Raw genomic sequence first — 18,836 nt, 5'->3', positions numbered from 1 at the left:
ACAAGCGGACCATCTACAGCCCACGTCCGGGGAAAGAGGACCATCTACAGCCCACGTCCGGGGACAAGCGGACCATTTACAACCAACCCACGTCCGGGGACAAGCAGACCATTTACAGCCCACGTCCGGGGACAAGCGGACCATCTATAGCCCACGTCCAGGGACAAGAGGACCATCTACAACCCATGTTCGGGGACAAGCGAACCAACTACAGCCCACGTTCGGGGACAATCGAACCACCTTCATTTCACGGCGCAAGGTTCTCGATACACAGACTTGCAATCTCATCATCTGTCGACTTTCCTCAAGCATGGAAAGTATTATCCGGTGGATTTCTTCAAGCATAGAAAACCGCCAAATTTATATGTCGGCTTTCCTCAAGCATGGAAAGTATGATCAGGTAGATTTCTTTAGGCTTAGAAAGTTACCAAATTCATCAGTCGGCTTTCCTCAAGCATGGAAAGTGTTTCAACAAAAGTCATCCGGTGGATTCCTTCAAGCATAGAAAGCTGCCAAACTCATTTGTCACCGATACACTGGTGTCAGATAAGCATTCTATTCCTTTACTCTTTTATCTGTGGAACTAACATTTTTCTGCAGGTATCGGCGTATACATAGTGATTTAGGATCGCAGAACGTCTTAAATCATTCTCCGTCCCTATCGACTACTCTGACTATCGTTTTCAAAACTGACGTTTCTACAAACTCAGTCAAAGTGGGGGCTTCTGTAGACACCTAAAAATGTCTCCCCAAAACCAAACCCGATGATGAACAACCTTTCACCGCCATTATTGGTCGGGTTGAGTATTTATTTTTTGGAGTGCTTTAATCCATATTTCCATTTCATAAACCAACACAATTCCTAGCCCATTTCCCCAAACCATAACTTATTTTCCTCATTTCGTGCCTTTAAACCCAAAATAATTCATTTCGTGTCCTTTTTAGAAAAAAGGTTTGATCCAGTTTATTTTTGTTCCATAATCTGGGTTCAATAATTAAATAGTTGGATGGGGCTTGAAAAGAGATTTCCAACGATATATTATAAGCCCAAATCCGAGTTATAACGAATAAGTTATGGCCAAAATATTAAACCGAGCCCAAACCGAACCTAAGCCCACCTTACCTACGACCCAATGATCATGTGGAGGGTCCAAATTATTTAATCCCATTCCTAAACCAATTATGATTAATTAAAAGCTTCTATAAGTTTCTAAAAGATCTTAATTATCCTTTTTGAAAAGATAAAATTAAATTGTTTGAAATTGAATAAAACTTCTTTTTTTGAAAATCCTATTTATATCCGAATTGAAAGACATTCAAAGATAGACAGATATTATTTTCGTGAATCATATTGTTTATCCAAATTTTATATGGTTGGATAGCCCTTGAAATTATCTTTCCAGTGATATATTATAATATCAATTTCGATCTATAACGAAAAAGATATGAATTAAATAAAAAACTCTATTCAAAACTGACACCGTCCCACTATTTCGGCCATATATTTACTTCTACAAAATATTTTAATCTGATTCTAATTTGGTTAGAAATTAGACTTCAAGAGCTTTCCAACGATATCTTATTTTTCTTATTCCGATTTTTGGATCAAAAGATATGATAAAAACAAAAACCGCAAAAACTGCTGTCTATCGCAAGAGTTTTAATCCGATTCGAACTCGATCTTTTCTTGATTCTTCGACCCTCTTTTTTCCCTATAAATAGAGGTCACATCACCCCTTTTTTAATCATCAACAAGCTTGATGATCAAATCCTTCTCTCTTTCTCTCTTTTGACACTAAAAATCATTCTTTTCTCTCTCTCTCTCTCTCTCTCTCTCTCTCTCTCTCTCTCTCTCTCTCTCTCTCTCTCTCTCTCTCTCACTCATATTCTAAGCCTTAAACCTATATTCCTAATTACACTATTCTTCCCCTTAGTACTCCAAGGAGTCCATACAACACCCAAAGTTCTATACTTAAACCAAGGTGTGAAAGGTACAAATAACTGAGGGTTTGGACCAAATCAACTCTACTTTTCATTTATTTAATTTAATTTTCATTTGCTTTATATTTTTATTGAAGTTACTAACAGTTTATTCATGATATAGCAATTTAAAGGAATGCACGGAATGTGAGTAATTAATTAATTTAATTACTTATTTTATTTTTATATTGCTAGTATCATGATTAGGTTATTTTATATTTGATTTGACTAACAATTTATTGTTAAATTGCTTACAATATTAATGTTTATTCTATTATATTTATTGATCATTATATTGCATGTTTAAAGGGAATATGTAATTGAAAATCAAGCCTAATAAGATAATTAGGACAACCAGTTTAGGTTCCTTTTAATCTTGTTTTTTAATCAAGTGATCACAAATATATATATTAGAATTATATGTTGCATTAATATTCAACCAATTTAGCCTAATAATAGTTTGGAGCAAATTGAATCTTTGTTTGCATGCCTTTGAGATCGCAGGAGTCACTTTTCACTATAAGAATTGAGTAGAGGCCAATACGGGCGAATGTGACTCCATGACTCACTTCGTACCATCATCCCCGATCCTCTTTTCGTGGTTCCGAACCATATGGAGTTAGTAATCTCATGGATTATGAATGGGGTGTAACCTTCAGGGGTCAATCGTTGTCCCTTAATCGTGGTTGCCTTTTATGATCCGTGAACGGTTTACAAGTTCCTTAAAAACTTGTTGGCGGCTCCCTACTTTCCTTGTCCCTAATCGTATACGTCAATTCCCACTTCCTAAGAGTGCCAAGCATATTCACACATGCTTTTAACGTAGGCGCACTTCGAGCGATGCCTACAACTGCAAAAACATATTCTAGAAAAGATTGAAAAATTTCTCGGTAAAATTGAAAATAGAAAACAGCTAGAAAGGTTTCTAGGATGTTTAACCTATGCTTCTGATTTTATAGAAAATATTGCTTTATTAAGAAATCCATTACAACAAAAACTCAAGAAAGAAATAACTTGGAACTATAAGGAAAGTGATTCCAAAATTGTTCAAGATTTAAAAGCTATGTGTAAAGATATTCCTATACTAACACTACCTTACTAGTGAAGATGATTTAATCCTTGAAACAGATGCTAGTAATGAGCACTGGAGTGATGTGTTAAAAATAAAAGAAGGAGAAAGACTTTGTAGATATGGCAGTGGAAGTTTTAATAAAGCTCAGTTAAACTATCCTATAATGCAAAAGGAAATCCTTGCAATAATTAGAGGGATCGAGAATTTCTTAATCTTCTTAGCCCCTAAACAATTCTTAAGAAGAACAGATTGCAAAGGCATACTCGGTTTTGTTAAAAAGAATTTATCTAATATGCAAGCGCAAGGGAGACTCCTGCTTGGCAATTATGGCTTAACCAATTCTCTTTTACTGTTGAACATATACAAGGAACAAAGAATTCTTTGGCATATAGCTTGACCAGAAAATTAGCTAATGTCGTTCAAGAAGCTCAAGACTACACAAAAACCTCCTGCATACAAACTTCAAAAGATGGATGTAGAGAGGAAAACTCTCATTGTTGAGACCGAAAAGGCAATGGAGCGAGTTTCACCCTCCAGTTGGGCCTTAATGTAAGGCTTGATCATATCAGCGAAACAACGTTCACGATATGGTTTAATTAAGGGTTGCCATCGGGCAGTCCAAAGGTTATTGATGTTCGAAGTAACAATTATGTTATTTCAGCTTATTCCTAATTTACGAAATATAATATTAAACAAAATAAGAGATAATGATTTTAGAACATGGTACGAGTTGGTGGCAACAAGGTCCAGTAAATTCATTGATCTTCGAGATCTATGGGGAGAAAGAATAGAGTTTCCTAAAAACTCTAAAGTTGCATTATTGCGAATCTACCCATATCCTCTTAATTAGAATGCTCCATTCATTAGTATACATTACAAGGCTTGGGATTATGGAATGGTACATGATTTCTATGAATTCCCTACTCCTAATGACTCTTTCTATCCAAGACTTACAAAGTTCCAACAGTATGCATTCAACAAGGTTCGAAAATATTGTTTTGGGTAAAATTACCCTGCCACGTGGCGGCCTAAGAATAAGACACGTGTCCGCCTAGTATTAGGACACTTGTCCGCCCAGCATTGGTCTAAACAAAACCAACCAAATACTGACACGTGGACATCACTGTCATGTCATGGAATGACGGCTTTCAGGCCCGATTCCCCATAACTTGTCATAGCCCACCAAATCTAGGTCACATGACCTAGAATAAAGGCACACTTTCCCATGACCCTATAAATAGGGAGAGATTCCCCATTATGAGGGAGGATTGAATCATTTATTACATCACCTGCATTTCTCTCACATCAGAGAAAGCACCTGATCTCAGGATCTGTAAAGATCTCATCTTTATCTTTTTCCGCACTTTTTACTCACTCCTACACGTTCTAACTTGATCTTCGGAGGCAAAACTCCAACCAATAGGAGTCTCCGTTGTTTCACAGGTACAGGCCGCACCAGACCAATCTTCGAGCTGTAACTCTCCCGAGGGACTAAAATCACCCAAAACATTTGGTGCCGTCTATGGGGAGAGTACCTCAAGATGGCTCAAGAGTCTGTATCACAACCTGATCCTACGAATTTACCACCGATTATCCAGCTGGTAACTCAGGAAAACCCTTAACCGGTTACTCAACTGGGAGGCTCTGGTATTCCTCAGCCAAGCCGGCCTCAGCCAGAGGTCGTCACTGAGGATGAAACTGATGATGATGATAATGATGATGATGATGATGATGATGATGTGGAGACTTATGTAGCCAAGGACGACTCCTTCATCTCTAAAATACAGACGTTCTAGAGACCAGCTGGAACGGAACACCGACCAGGCGGGTCAAAGCAAAAGGCCCCTTGGAAGGACAGGAGGGAAAGCCCCTAAAAGCAGGGGAGACACCCCAGTCACTCGGGAGGAGCTCATAAAGTTCATGAACTCCTTCAAGGGTGAAATCAAAGAAATGATCAGCAAGAACAAGGTTGGTATTGGCAAGGGCCAACCTGCTAGAAAGGCTTCTCCCCCTGCGAAGAAGAAGTCAGTCAAGGATAGGCAACCAACTCCCCATCCAAGGGAGAAGGCAGTCGCACGACTTGACTGGACTAAGATCCTCCTGCCCACTAGGCCTCAGAGGAACGTCCGGCATGATTAGCCGGAAACCAGTAAAAAAATCAACACACGACGCTCAGCACATCATCGAGCGAAGAAGAAATTAGCAGCTTTCTGAGTCAGCCTCAATCTCGAGCTTTCTAGACAACTTCAAAGAAACCTATGTAAGGATTTCTCTGTCCTTACATGAGAGTGGAACCGGTGGCAAGTCCGCTCAGCTTGGTCCCAACTGATCGGACGCGCCCCGCATGCGTCTCAGGCGCAGTATGGTCTGTATGACCTTCAGTTCATGCAGCCGACCCCCTTTGGAGGTCAGGCGGCATACGTCCAGCCTCTGGACTGGCAGCTCCGTCTGCTTAGACTTCGTGAACAACCTTCTGCGTTCACTAGGGAGATAACCGAGGCAGTTCAACCTGCTAAGGTTAAGAATGTGTTGGTGGAAACTTATGATGGTACTGCCAACCCAGAAGACCACCTCATGGCGTACACCAACCTCATGTATTTTCAGGGGTTGGATGATGCCACTTGGTGCCGTTGTTTCCCAGCCACATTGAAGGGCATTTCCCAGCAATGGTTTGGCAATCTGCCAGTCGGATCCATTGATAGCTTCAGGAAGCTAGCCTTCTTGTTCGCTTCCAACTTCTCAATGAACATCCCTGCAAAGAAAACAAGTCTTGACTTGAGCACCATTAAGCAGGGTGAGAAGGAAGGCCTTCGCTCGTACGTCAGGCGGTTCAACCTGACCCGGATTTAAATCCAGGGGTTGTCTGACAACGTAGCTTTCACAAACTTTTTTAAAGGTCTGAAAGACGGGTCAACGTATAAGTTCGACCTGGTCAGAAAAGGGGTATTCGCCCTACAGGCGTCGTTGAGGGAGGCCGAAAGCTTTATACAGGCGACCGACCTCTGCTCGTCTGGCAATCACTTGGACTCTTAGAAGTCCGAAAAACCAAAAGACAGCCGGCCTAACTAGCCGGGAAAAAAGAAGGAAGAGAATAAGAAGAGAAAGGAAGTCTGGGCAGTGGATGACTCTGATCAACCGTCCCGGAAGAAAAATAAGGAGTTTAAGCCGTACGTCCCCAAGTACGAGTTTAACAAAGATTGCAACTCCATTTTCATGGAGATTAAGGATCGGCTAACCCTTGAGAAGCCGAATCCTATGAAAAGTTCCCTCCAGAAGCGGAACAAGAACAAATTTTGCCAATTTCACGAAGAAGTTGGCCACGATACCAACGACTGCTTTTGTCTTCAAAGGGCGTTGGATCGTTTAGCGGACAAGGGGATGTTGAAGTCTTACATCTCCAAGTCCAAGGGGAAGAATCCAGGATAGTCGTCAAAGACCGTCCAGCCTACTAGTAGCACGAACACTAATAAAGATCCAGTCTACACCATACCAGGTGGATTCTCCTGTGGAGGCCATACTATTCGGAGCACCAAGAGCCATCTGAGGCAGATGGAATCGGTTGTTGATGAGGAGCAGGCGTTTGCTAGCAGCACCTTCCCTGATGTCCTGAACAGTGAGAAGGATAGGGGCAGGGTCCGCCGCCCGCACGACGATCCGGTCGTCATTGAGTGTAAAGTCGCCCACCAGCTGGTTGGACGAATACTTATAGACACCGGCAGCTCCTCAGATATCATCAGTTACAAGTGCTTGCAAAAGCTGAAGTACAAGCCCAATAGCATGCACCCGGTATCCCACCCCCTGGTTGGTTTTGGGGGTGGAATGGTGTATCCAGCCGGCCGAATTGACTTACCCATCCAGCTGGGAGAAAAAGGAGAAGGACGACATTTGGTCGTCAAGTTCTTGGTCGTTGAAGAGTTGACCGCTTATAACATTATTTTAGGTCGGCCCACCCTCAACGAAGCCAAGGCGGTAATCATCCCTTCACTCATGCTGATCAAGTATGAAAAGGATGATGGCTCTGTTGGTTTTTTGAACGGAGATCAGAAGACGGCTCGGGAGTGCTATCTCTCGGCTGTCAAGGATATAGTGGCCCCATATGGTCAGGGGAAAGAACCAATAGACCTTGATGATGTCAAGGATACCAGCCAAGCCCCACCAGCAGCCGGAAAGAAAAGAAAAGTTGCTCAGCTGGTGGAGGTGAAGAAAGAAAAGAAATAGCAGTCACTGACCGGAGAGCGGTCAGATGAGCTTCGTCCCCAGCCGGCTAGTGAGCATATTGATCTCGCTCTGGTTGACAATCGTCCGGATCGAACTGTAAAGGTTGGGACGGTTGCTTATACTAAGTTGGGTGTAGACTTACACCTTCTGTTGAAAGAATTCAAAGACATCTTTGCCTTTGAAGTGGAAGAGATGCTAGGCATCAGCCCGGATCTCGCTCTCCACAAGCTCCCCGTGGACCCAAAGAGAAAGCCCATCCGGCAGAAGAAAAGAAACCACGGCGAAGAAAGAAGTCAGGCGGCAGGCGCCGAAGTCAAAAAATTGTTAGACGCTGGGTTCATTCAGCCATGTAACTTCCCTGATTGGGTTGCGAATGTTGTGCTTGTGAAGAAGCCGAATGGAACCTGGCGCATGTGTGTTGACTATACGGATCTCAACAAGGCATGTCCAAAGGACAACTACTCTCTTCCAAAGATCGACAGCCTTGTTGACTCTACAGCCGGCCATGCCTTGATGAGTTTCATGGATGCCTACTCAGGTTTCCACCAGATCCCCCTGTGGAAGAAAGATCAAGAAAACACGGCCTTCGTCACTGATCAGGGGTTGTTCTGTTATACGGTGATGCCGTTTGGTTTGAAAAATGCGCCTGCTACTTTCCAATGAATGATTAACACGGTTTTCATAAATCAAATTGGAAGGAATGTGGAGGCGTACATTGATGATATGATAGTCAAATCAAAACTCCAGGCGGATCACCTTGCTGATCTCCGAGAAACCTTAACCACACTCAGGCGGCATAGGGTTATGTTAAATCCCAAGAAATGTGTTTTTGGTGTTGAGTCTGGGAAGTTTCTTGGATTTTTAATTGATCAAAGGGGAATAGAGGCAGACCCAGAGAAGATACAGGCGGTAATCGACATGAAGTCACCCCGCACTGTTAAAGAGGTTCAGAAGTTAACTGGTTGCCTGGCGTCCTTGGGAAGATTTCTCAGCCGGTCAGGTGACAAATGCCTTTACTTCTTCCAAGCAATCAGGAAGAAGACCAGGTTTGAACGGGGGGATGATGTTGAGGCGGCCTTCCAGCAATTGAAAGAACACTTGCACTCTTTGCCAAGGCTAGTCAGCCCTCTGCCCAAAGAGATGTTATTTATGTATCTAACTGTCTCGGATCATGCCCTGAGCGCCGTTCTCCTTGCTGAAAGAGACGACATCTAGCTCCCTGTCTATTTCATTAGCCATGTTCTTAGGAATGCTGAGCTCCGGTACCCCATGGTTGAAAAATTTGGCCTTGCTCTTTATATGACATCCAAGAAGTTGAAACCCTACTTCTTGGCACATCCGATTGTTATATATACAGACCAACCCCTCAAGTGGCCAATGTCTACCTTGGAGTCATCCGGTAGAATGTTAAAGTGGGCTATTGAAATGCAAAGTCTTGAAATCACTTACGAACCAAGGAAGGCAGTGAAGGGTCAGGCGTTCGCCGACTTCATTGTTGAAATGACACGTCCGGTTCCCCCGGATAATTCCAATCAGGTTTGGAAAGTGTATGTAGACGGGAGCTCTACAAAAAATGGTTGTGGTGCAGGCGTCATCTATGAGTCTCCTGAAGGAGATAAATTTGAGTATGCACTACGATTTAAGTTTCAGGCCTCAAACAATGAGGCGGAGTATGAGGCCCTACTAGCCGGCATCCGTATGTGCAAGGCGGCTGGGGCAACGAAAATTGACGCCTACTCTGATTCGCAATTAGTTGTTAGCCAATATGAGGGCATCTTTGAAGCAACTCATCCGGCTATGATCAAATATCTTTAGGTCATCAAAGAAGAGGCCGGGACACTTGAAGAATTCCACTTGAGTCAAGTCCCTAGGTCAGACAACAATCAGGCGGATGCATTGTCCAAGTTAGCCTCCTCCGCCTGCTGAGACATACCTCGGTTTGTTTTTTGGGAAGTTCTAGAAAAAATAAGTATACATGAAGAGCCCATTGGAATTCTTGACCAAAGTTCCACCTGGATGGATGGCATCCGGTCTTACCTTACTGATGGAACGCTTCCGGATTCACCCTAGGAGGCGGCCATCCTGAAAAAGCGAGCTGTAACCTTCGAGATGAGAAACGGAGAACTTTTCAAGGCTGGTTTCCTTAAGCCTCTGTTGAAGTGTGTTACCCCAGAGAAGGGGAAGGAGATTCTTGAAGACCTACATGCGGGGTTTTGTGCCTCCCATGTAGGCGGCAGGTCTTTGGCTGTCAGAGCCAGACGACATTACTTCTGGCCAACTCTTGAATCAGATGCCATGGAAATGGTTAGAAAATGTGACAAGTGTCAAAGGTTTGGCAAAATGATCCACTGTTCGACTACTGATCTGACGGCAATCCACAGCCCGGTCGCGTTTGCTAAATGGGGCATGGACATCCTTGGTCCTTATACGCCTGCTCCAGGCGGAAAACGCTACATTCTGGTAGTTGTGGATTACTTCACCAAGTGGGTGGAGGCAGAGGCGGTTAAGAACATCAAGACAAAGGATGTCATCTCTTTCATTTGGAAGAACATCATCACCCGGTTTGGGGTACCTATGTCTATGGTGTTTGATAATGACCCTTAGTTTGAAACACCTCAACTCACAACTTGGTTGGGAGATCAGGGAATCTCCAGCTACTTTGCTTCAGTCGGCCGACCCCAAGCAAACGGCAAAGTTTAAGCCTTTAACAAGCTCATCTCAGACGGCATAAAGAAGAAAATTGAAAAAGCCGGTGGTCTATGGGCAGAAGAATAAATATATGTCCTATGGGCCATCCGGACTACTACAAAGGGGGCAACCGGCGAAACCCCATTTCTCATGGTTTATGGTGCTAAGGCCGTCTTGCCCATTGAGCGCTATGAGCCTACTCTAAGAGTCATGCTATATGATGAAAAGGTAAATTGGGAGGCCATGCGGCTTGCATTGGACTCCCTCCCAGAACGCAGGGGAAATGCTGCCCTGTGCCATGAGATATACCGTCTGAGAATGACCAGGGCTTACAACAAGAAAGTGCACAAGCGTCCCTTGAAAGTGGACGATCTTGTGTTGCGATAAATGGAGGCAACCGGTAGGGCGAATGAACTTGGAAAGTTAACTCCCTACTGGGAAGGTCCCTACCGGATCTATGAAGAAGTAAGAGACGACACTTACCGCCTGGAGACACCATACAGTAGGCGGCTGCCCAGAACTTGGAATGTAGACAATCTAAAAAAGTACTACTTCTAAGCATTGTAAATTTTTTGTAAATAGTAAGCCTATGAATGAAAAAGTTGCTTCCTGTTTTCAAATTATGTTTTTAAGTGATTTATCATGTTGTTTATTTAACATACATGCGTTCTACTATGCTAGCTACCCGCTTGAGAAGCAGATAGAACCATTTGATCAGTACAGATCTGAATAAGAAGCCAATGGCTAGAGATCAAACTAAGCATAAAAAGGCTTAGTGGCTATACAACCGCCCTTCAAACAGGGCATGAGGCTCTAAGCCGGATGGTTGGACATTTTATAAATTCGCCTGCTCCAATGCAAAACATGGCGTCCGGCGACGCCCCTCCGGGTGTTATCATCGCAGAGAGCATTCTATTGTTTGCTCTACCAACATATACAGACGGCAAAGATTGAACGGTCTGATCGACCAACTTATAGCTGCCTGTCCCTAGTAACTTGAAGAACGAATCGGTCTTATGAAACCGGATGGTCATTATATCACCCGGCTATTTACCCAAGTTTTAACTCAGGTTACTCCTAGAAAAAATTGTGATTATCAACCTACACAGACGAACTGATTCTAAAATTGGCCCTAGCTAGTAGGATAGATTAAACCTGTTGAAGGCACCTGAGGCTGCCTGGAAAATACAAGTCCGTCTGCTATCGTGATAAAAGAATATCAGGCGGAGCAAGCAAATTTTACATTCTAATTCATGCATCTGTAATATTTGTAGCATGACTAGTCATCCAACCATGACAACAAGGTCGAAAGACCGCCTACATTCAGCACCGTCTGATCATATGACCGAATGTGTTCTTGGCTTGGGGCAATCACCTTAGTGATTGATTGACCTAGAAATCAGTCATACCCTTCTTTGGTATCACCAATTTTCAGTCAATCAACCAACTTGTAAACCCAAGCGCACAGCCGTCCAGGGGCAAAGCATCCGGTACGCCATAAGCATCCGGTATGCCATACCTATCAAGCCCACATTCAAATGCAAAATTTAAACGCAATGCAAAATTTAAATGCAAAGTATAAAAAGCAACCGACCTAACGGCCGGATGATTTATCATTACTTAAAAATCTGACCCCATGGTCAGCCAAAATATTGTTAAACGGCTAAACAGCCGGAGACATAAAAAAAATTGTTAAGTGACCCGACCCCACGGTCGGTAAAGAAACAAGGAGATACTCGCCACGTAGGCCGGAAATGCATTCATTATGGCCATACGGCCGCAGAAAAAACTCAGAAACAACTTAATTAGCCCCGGGACCTGACTGCTCTTCGTTATCATCCACCCTTTCCTGCTCATTGGCGGGATGATCGAAAATTTGATCCTCAACTTGATCCCGGTGCTCCCCATCCAAGGCTCCATCCTCCGCCTGCTCCTCCGCCATAGCCTCCGCCTGCTCCTGCTGCTCTTGATCCAAGGCGTCAGTCGCCTGCTCATAACGATACTCCCAGATGGAGTAATCGTCATTAGGAAAAAGAGCCTTCCATGCCATCTGCATTCGAGTGACACAGTCAGCCTCATTCTCCTCTATGAGCTTGCACTTCTCCTCTTCAGCGCGCTTCTCATACTTGGATCTGAGCTGCTCCTCCTGGTTGGCAAGTTTTTTCTTTAAGTTCTCGACCTGACGATGAAGATTGGTTGTGCCGCCTGAGAATACAGGATATCCTGAGTTAGCAACTCATTCTTGTTTACATCATATTGTGCTCTGTTAAGAATGGAGGCGGCCCTAAGGTTGGCAGCTCTTACCTCCTTGGTCTTCTCGTTGAATGGCATTTTGAGCCCATTCACTCGCAGCATAGCCTGCATCCGGAAAAGAGAAATGGGCCGTTATCAAAACAACCGGTCCGAATGAGATTTTAAGTTGAAATATATTAAGCTCTCACCTCAGCGAGAAGAGCAAGGATAGCATCCAGGTTCATGCTGCCAACTCCCCGGATGGAGTCTCGCTGCTCAGTAGTGACTCCTTTTCGGAGCATTTCCTTAGCAATTTCTCTAAGGTCTGGAGCTTGGGAGGGGGCTTCTGCATAACAAGAATTAAGTTAGGTGTTAAGAGCATATACATCTGGCATGAAAAGAAAAAACAAGACTAGGTGATTGTATGCATACATCCGGCATAAGCAAAAGGCCGCATGATAAGCTATACTTAGCAAAAAAAAAATGAAATGAAGAAAAGTGAACTCAAGTACCTGAAATGACAACCAGGTCCTGGACCTGCTTGCTGCGGCATTTGTCAGGGGAGCCTGCTCCAGCAGACGACGAAGCCTAGGAAGCTTTGGATTCGGATGCCTGCTTTAGAGCAGAGAGAGCAGCCGGCGATTTACCGCCGGTAGAGGGGTGAGACTCGGAGTTGCTGGCGGATGGCTTGTGAGCCACAGTCTTCCGGGAGCGCTTGGGGGGAGTCGGAGCCGCCTCTTCCGCAGTCCGCTTGGGGGGCTTGAGGTTCACCCCAGGGACGAATGGAGGTTTCACTGAGCCCTCCTATACCGCGGTAGGCGGAGGCGGTGCCGCTTGGTTTCTTGTTTGGGGTAAGCTAAGACATTGCTTCTTCTGAAAAAAGGCCGGATGGGTGGTTAGAAAACAACAATAAAATTCTTTTGCTATAAGTAAAAGCATGCATGATATAACCCTCATCCGTCTACCCACCTCTTCCTTTTTCTAAGCTCAGCCCACAGGCGGCCAAATAGGTCGGGTCCTTGAGCCATTCATATTGGGGGATGTAGTTGTTGAACTTGATTTCCTTCTTAGAACCCCCCTTTAGCGCCTGCACTTCCACCTTAAACAACCCAGGGTCAAGGATTTGATCCCAACCTTCTTCAGAGACAGGCGGTAGAAGGGCTTTTTGGCCTAAAAGATAAGGGTTCTGGTTCCAAGAGTTGAACTTGGTGTTCCGGCTGGTGTCTAGGGAAGTGATTATATAGAATTTGTTCCTCTAGTCCTTCCACTTGGACTCCTTCCCAAGTGTCATCATGTACCCCTTATTGCTAGTAAGGGTGTACCAGCCGGGGCCAGCTGACTGAGGGGCTTTGCTCAAGTAGTTCATAGAAGCAAACACCTCAAAGCCAGGTTCAATGTTCTGCATCTTGCAAGCGGCTACATACCCTAGGATGTTCACCCATGAATTTGGAGTGAGTTGCCACACCCCTAGGTGGTACCCGTATAGGATCGCCTCAATGACCGGATCTAAGGGAAACCTAAGGCCCGCCTGTATCACTGCGGCATAGCAGCTGAATGCAGTGTCCCTATAACTTTGGTTAAGGGGCCAGACTACAACATCCGTCAAAGCTGGCACTTCGACTTCATATCCGGCCCTCATGACATAAGAGTCCCTAAAGTCATTCAACTCCTTCAGCATTAATTTCTGGGTGGAAAGGGAAATGTGTGTGAAGTAAGGGGTGTATTCGTCTTGAAGGGAAGAGGACGCCTCATCTTGACCCCTTGCAGGGGAAGCGGGCTCCTCATCAGGTTTTTCAGACAGCTCCTGTTCAGTTTTGGAGCCGCCTGAGTTAGAGGTTGAGGTTGTGAGGGAGAAAGAGTGGGAAGACCCCTGGTCAGATTCAGTTTCTTGCTGACCAACCGGCATACCCAAAATTGAGTCTTTCGGAGTGCTTGGGGTGCTTGGTTTGTCATAATACACCTCGCTCCGAGGCACCGTAATGGAGCCATCCCCCTCTTCAGTTCTAGCTGTTCGTTTGGTTCTAGCCATGGTGTCCTGCACAGACACAGAGATGGTTGGATTGGGGAATGGACGAAGAGCGGGGCAAACGGCACCCCTAGTCCTAGATTCAGCCGTCCGAGGTGACCGGCTGACAACTATCCTAGGCCGTGCCGAATGTGTTTGTGAAACCATTTTATGAAAGCAAAGGAAAAAAAAACACAGGCGAAAATTTTAAAAGTTTAAACAGAAGAGAGCCAAGCGATTACCTTGAGAAAGGTACGGTTGACTTGAAACGAGCCGGTTGGTGCAGACGGACAATAACAAGCGGTAGAGTACACAATTTTTTGTGAAAATTCTCTAGAAACTTTCTCAAATTTCACGCAAAGATGTGTGAAATGAGGGTAAAAAAATTGCTTTTATAGAGGGGTAATTCCGGGGCACCTCGGTAATCCCCCAGAGAGAGAACAGTAAATTTTTTACTTCAACCAAATGAGGCGCTAACATGTGTCACAGACGCCCCGTGGCGTGCCACGTCACCTCTATGACAGGGGCAAATGTTTTAGGTAAAATTACCCTGCCACGTGGCGGCCTGAGAATAGGACACGTGTCCGCCCAGCATTAGGACACTTGTCCGCCCAACATTGGTCTAAACAAAACCAACCAAATACTTACACGTGGACCTCACTGTCATGTCATGGAATGGCGGCTTTCAGGCCCGATTCCCCATAACTTGTCATAGCCCACCAAATCTAGGTCACATGACCTAGAATAAGGGCACATTTTCCTATGACCCTATAAATAGGGAGAGATTCCCCATTATGAGGGAGGATTGAATCATTTATTACATCACCTGCATTTCTCTCACATCAGAGAAAGCACCTGATCTCGGGATATGTAAAGATCTCATCTTTATCTTTTTCAGCACTTTTTACTCACTCCTACACGTTCTAACTTAATCGTCGGAGGCAGAACTCCAACCAACAGGAGTCTCCGTTGTTTTGCAGGTACAGGCCGCACCGGACCAATCTTCGAGTTGTAACTCTCCCGAGGGACTAAAAACACCCAAAACAAATATTGTGATGACAAAAAAGAAGGCTTTCAGTTAGGAGCAAGGGTGCAATGTGCTAATATTGAAGTTAAAGAAGGAAAAGTTAGTCCATCACATTACTTGATAATGTATGGGAAAGTGAGGTGTTGCAAAGATCCCATACTAATTCGTAAGAAGAATGTTAGAAATCTAATTGAAGCCAGAGCACTGTGATTTTTCTACATTTTACAATATCTTAACGAGTTTATAAAAAGGAAAGAAAATCCTCCTGTCATATTTCATGTTGGTAACACAACAATTGTGGCGCCTAACGAGATGAAAGAATATTTAGTAGATGGCATTAACAACACCGAGTCAATCTACAAATATTTAGAAGATATTTAAAGTGGGAAGTTTATGTCATTTGAAGGTGTAGGGAGTATTTCAAGCATTACCCCAAACCTGAACCCCATTGTGATCATACACTAAAGTACAGTGGCGTCCAAAGGGAAAGAAGATAGAGCAAAAGAGTCGCCAACAAGTTTTGGGAACTTGTAAACCATCCAGAGGGTGAAGGTTACACCCCTTAACGATCCAGGAGATCGTCAACTCCAATAGGTCTGGAACCATGTCTGGTAGTTCGGGGATAAAGGTAAAAATCCAACCTAAAAGAGATTGAACTTGCCCTAATAATAGGCCTCTACTTTATTCTGATCGTACTCATGTGCGCTTTCTGACTAACATGCAATCAATAGGTTTAACCCTAAACCTGTTTATCTATGTTGGTTGAATATTAATGCAAAAATAAATCTACTATTGGCGATCACTTGAATTATAATCAAATTAACCCTAAACAAGATTATTAATTATCTTATTAAGCGTGATTACAAGTACCAATTCCCTTTAAACATGCGTAAAAGGTGTGATCAAGCAATAACAATGAAATATATATCAAGCAACATAATGATAATCATAAAAATAATAATAATAATAATATTCATAATAATAATAATAATAATCATGTTAAAGCATAATAGCAAGATCCTAGGCATGATACTAACAAGATTAATAACAAACCCTAGCATGTCACTAAGCAGTAAATATCAAAGCTTTAACCCTAACATGATACTAACATGAATATTAGAAAATAAAATAGGAAGCATCACAATAATCATAATAAGCATATTTGATACTAGAAATTATAGTTGTTACCCTAAACATGATACTAGGAATCATAATAACAACCTAGATATGATTTCTATATCATAATATCAATAAAACAATTAAAGCACTTACTTAGATGCCTCATATCTCTTTCTAATAAAAAAAACACACACGTTAGTAACTTCAAGGAAAATAATAAAATCAAACAATTAAATTAAATAGTTGAAATAGAGATTTGGGACCAAACCCTTAGAAATTAAAACCTTTCACGTCTAGGGCAACTTGGCTAGGTGTTTCTAGATCTTGTGAATGCGGAATTTAGTATGGGAAAAGCTAGTTTAGAAAAGAGAGAGAGAAAGAGTAATCAAGAGATTCTTGATGAGAGTTGGTGATTGACAGAGGATAGATATGAATTCTATTTATAGAGAAAAAAGAGAGTCGAAGAATAAGAAAAGAATCCGAATTCGAATCGAAATAAAACTCGATGGATAGCAGTTTTTGCGGATTTTGTTCTTATCATATCTTTTGATCTAGAAGTCCAAACAAGTCATATAATATGTCGTTAGAAAGCTATTAAAGTCTTCATTCTAAAATTATTTGAATCAGATTAAAATATTTTATATATAAAAAGATATGGCCGAAATAGTCAAAGGGTGTCAGTTTTGGATAGAGTTTCATATCTCATTCATATCTTTTTTGTTATAACTCGGAATTAATATAATAATATATCATTGGAAAGATGATTTCAAGATATATACAACCATATAAAATTTGGATAAAGATTATGAGACACGAAAATAATATTTGACTGTCTTTGAACATCTTTAAATTCGAATAGAATTAGGATTTAAGAAAAAGGAAAGTTTTAAAAAAGGAAAGTTTTTATTTAACTCAAATTCTTTCATCTTACCTTTTCAAAAAGGATAATTAAGATCTTTTAGAAAATTATATAAGTTTCTAATTAATCCTAATTAGTTGAGGAATAGGATTAGACTTTTGGACCCTCCACATGATCATTGGGTCGTAGGTAAAATCTGGTTTGGGACAAGTTTAGTATTTTTGCCATAACTTCCTCATTATTTATCGGAATTGGGCTCATAATATATCGTTGGAAAGGTGTTTTCAAGAACCATCCAACTAAACCATTATTGGACCCATATCATAGACCAAACTAAACTGGAATGCTCGTTTTTCAAAAATAAGGTAAGAAAAGATATATTTTCAAAAACAGAAAGAAGAGATATTTTAATAAAAACATCCTCATCACTAGACTTTTCACACTTTTGCTTTGTTAGATAATCAATTGACATGAAAGGTATTCATCACCGTGTTTGGTTTTGGGGAGACACATTTGGGTGTCTACAGAATCCCCCACTTTGACTGAGTTTGGGAAACACAGGATTTGAAAACAAAAGTCAAAGTAGCGATAAGGACGGAGAATGATTCATAACGTTCTGTGATCCTAAATCATTCTTGTAATGCCAATACCTGAAAACTAGCATTTGTTAGACAGATAAAAGAGTTAAGAAACGCGTATCTTGCATCGTCGAGCACACGTCTCTGAGGGTAATCGATTTGTTGCATTTGCTGTTGTTACAACCTTCCACAAGCTAGGGAACGTTGTCGATCAATGCTTCTACATCTCGAGCCTTTTTTCTTGAATCATAGTGACAACCTTCCCAATCATAGCCAAAGTCGTCGAAGAACGCCTCATCACGAATCGCTCTTCTCAAATTTTGGTGACAACCTCCACAATCTTAGCGAATGCTGTCTAAGACCGCCCATCTCGTGCTATCTTCTTAAATCTTGGTGACAACCCCCACAATCTTAGCGAATGATGTCGAAGACCGCCCATCTCGTGCTATCCTCTCAAATCTTTGGTGACAACGTCCAGAATCTTAGCAAACGTTGTCAAAGAGCGCTTCATCTTGAATCGTTCTTTTCTCAAATCAAATAATAACCTCCTCAATCATAGTGAAAGCTATCAAAGGTCGCTTCATCTCAAACCGTCCTTCTCAAATTTAAGCGAGAGACTTTTTTAATCTTAAAAGCCCCCCTATTGAAAGCTTCGTTATCTTAAATATTCCCTTCCATATTTGGAAAAACTTTTTTCAAGAACCATATCTGCGATTCTTAAAGGCTTCAAATTGATTTGTGAGAATCTTCCATCCTAGGAATTCTGTACGAACCATTATGTTGGTGCTTTTACTATTTGCGAACCATTATGTCTGTGCCTTTGAATTGTAAACTTGTATGTCGGTGCCTCTATTCTTTTATGAACCATTATGTTGGTGCCTTTGCGATGAGCCAATGTTTAGGCGCTTTAAGCTAAGTGAGACGATCTTTTGTCAGGTCGATCACTTATTGCAATTCTAATCAAGCCGACTACTCAATCATGTCAAATTGCTTATAAGGGCTAACTGGCGTACCAAGGAACCCGAAAATTGTTGCACTCGGTCCACATAATCTAATAT

The sequence above is a fragment of the Chenopodium album genome, chromosome 7, assembly GCF_948465745.1.
Source record: "Chenopodium album chromosome 7, dcCheAlbu1.1, whole genome shotgun sequence".
Lineage (NCBI taxonomy): Eukaryota > Viridiplantae > Streptophyta > Magnoliopsida > Caryophyllales > Amaranthaceae > Chenopodium > Chenopodium album.
Note: the sequence above shows the minus strand (reverse complement) of the source record.